Below are 2,500 nucleotides of genomic sequence, written 5' to 3' on the forward strand. Positions count from 1 at the left end.
CTGTCTGTCTGCCTGCCTGCCTGCCTGCCTGTCTGCCTATTCATCGCATATAGGTCACAATTTCAAACCGATCTTCACAAAACTTCACCACATGATAGAGTTTGTCATTAGGAAGAAGCCCATTGTTTGAGGTCAAAAGTCAAAAGGTCAACATTGGCCAAAGGTCAGCAAATTAGGTAAGGTTTCTAAAATAATCTATTTTCATCTGGTTGACTTGAAATTTGAAGAGTATTTATATTTCAGGTCAATTAATTCAACCAGTCAATTATTTTTGAGGTCAACATTGACCAAAAGGTCAACATAGGCCCAAGGTCAACAACTAAGGTGGTATTTCTAAAATCCTCAATTTTCATCAGATTGCCTTGAAACTTGAAGAGGATTTGCATATGAGGTCACTGAATTTAACCACCAATTATTGTTGAAGTCAAATTTGATTTTGGATCTTGCAAGTATCCTGCTTGGCACGACATAATTTTCTTGTTTGTTTGTCTGTCTGTCTTTCTGTAGGCTATCTCAAAAGGTTGTGGACAGATCCGGATGAAATTTGGTGGGCAGGTTGAACGTGTGACAAGGACGAACTGATTATATTTTGGTGAAGATCCGGATCAGGATCTGACGACAAGAAATTTTTAAGCGATTTTTCACCATTGAGAGATGGTGCTGAAAACGATATGTAACATGTTATTTCAAAAAGTTATTGGGCACATTGTGTTCTCATGGATCAGGCATTACGTGGTGGAGGTATGTGCTCTACCGAGTGTTGCACCGCACCATCACAACAATATCTTATTGATAATGTCTACTCACCACAGAAACCCGAACACTGACCATCATCCTCAATTTTCATTACCTGTTTTTCAATCTCCTGTTCACCATTTCCCTTCAACATTTCAGCCTCTTGGTCTTCAAGGAAAGAACTCGAAGCAACATCTTGAATCTCACCATCTAAACATCAAAATGTTAGAAGAGAAGTGCTCAAAAATTAAGCTATTAATAGATTACATGAACAAAAAAAATTGGTAAACTCGAGCAAAAGTGTACATTGTGAGTAATAAAAATGAACAAGCGAATCCTGTGAATCTGAATTGCTACGAGGCAGAAGAAACGACATGACATTTTGGGGTGGTTTTCATATATGTTTGAACAAGAAGAGTGAGCGTTTGTTGGGCTGTCCCAATCGGTGAGGATTCCTTGTTAAGAGATTGAAGAAATGTATTTCAGGGTGAACAGGTTATCATGCGAAATACATTGGAGTAAATGCAACAATCCCAAGCAGACACTCAAAGCAGAGTGGAATGATTGTGTAATCATGGAAACATGGTTTTACTGCTGCTTTAATTTTACTGAATCTAAATCTGCCAATCTATGGATATTATAACTTTTCCCAACACATGAAACGATAGAATTTTCTGGAATACATAAAATTGTTATACAGTATGTTGGTAAAATGAAACGTTTGAGATTATTTTTTTACCTTCCTCTGTGAGATCCTGCACTGTTTCAGAATCCCCGATAATCCATGGATGGTAAATAATGTCCTGGAAAACAAAATTCTGTACATGTACCAGCTGAAATTGATTGAGTTAAACACCCCCATCTTTATCCATGTGCAAAACCTCATAAGCACACCACACCAGGATTTGGTGAGTTTGTAGAAACGTTTTAATACAAACTTATTCATTAATAACTTTGTTGTAGGTTGGCCACCCACCTCCATTGAGATCCGCATGTCTGGGTTGACAGAAAGCATGGATTTTAAAAGATATAAAAATATGCAGGAATGTTCAATTTTTTCTGGGGGGTTGTAATCTACATGTCCCCAATTCATCATTTTCTGGGGAGGGCATAAACAGGGGTGGGAGGGGAAGAAAACGATTCATAACATAATCCGTCACCATTTCTCAACTCTCGTGAAATGGATCTCAACAAGAAGCCAGCAAAATTGTTACAAAATAGACAAAATATAATTGTGCCGTTGGTGAAAGCTGAGAGCATTGGTTCATCAGGGTATTATGAAATTACAACCTATAATTGTCAGGCAGCATTTTACCAGATAACTGGAGCTGAAGGTGAAAGGGTTTTTTGCAGTGGTAAATAATTGTTTTTGCTAAAGGAATTCAGGGCTGTTGATGGAAGAAAGTGTGTTTGGGTGTGGTGTCCAAATGGCCTGATAAAGGGTTTGAACTTTGAACTTTTGCCAAGGCTGCCAAAGACATCAGAAAGAGCTTTGGAATTCACAACTGAAGATAAGAGAGCCAAGCAGTGCCAGAAATGCAGTGCCTCAGCTACCCTCTCCTCCTTGAGGTTGCCAACATCCAGCCTAGGCTGTGATGGTACCATTCTCTTGGATTTAAGCTGAAACTTCAGAGTTGCTACAACAAGAATGTGGTCAGTCTTGAGGAAGTGAGCTTCAATGAGCACATGGTCAATCTCCTTTGCCACACCGCCAGCGATGGAATACCAAGTCCAGCGATGAGCCTGTGGGCACTGAAACCATACA

The 2,500-nt window shown here is 39.2% G+C and overlaps 1 protein-coding gene across 1 annotated transcript in view; it reads right to left on the bottom strand.

Moving 5' to 3' along the window:
* LOC147018643 (sperm motility kinase 2B-like) overlaps positions 1-2,500 on the bottom strand; it is a 136,450-nt gene that overhangs the window by 19,466 nt on the left and 114,484 nt on the right. The window contains exons 22-24 of the mRNA XM_085898530.1: positions 1,712-1,834; positions 1,475-1,538; positions 851-945 (exon numbers count right to left, since the gene is read on the bottom strand). The gene's annotated coding sequence lies outside the window, so the exon portion shown is untranslated. The remainder of the gene's footprint in view (positions 1-850; positions 946-1,474; positions 1,539-1,711; positions 1,835-2,500) is intronic.

Source organism: Eptatretus burgeri, chromosome 10 (genome assembly GCF_056783735.1).
Source record: "Eptatretus burgeri isolate ZD-2024b chromosome 10, Ebu_testis_v1, whole genome shotgun sequence".
NCBI classification, from domain to species: Eukaryota; Metazoa; Chordata; class Myxini; order Myxiniformes; family Myxinidae; genus Eptatretus; species Eptatretus burgeri.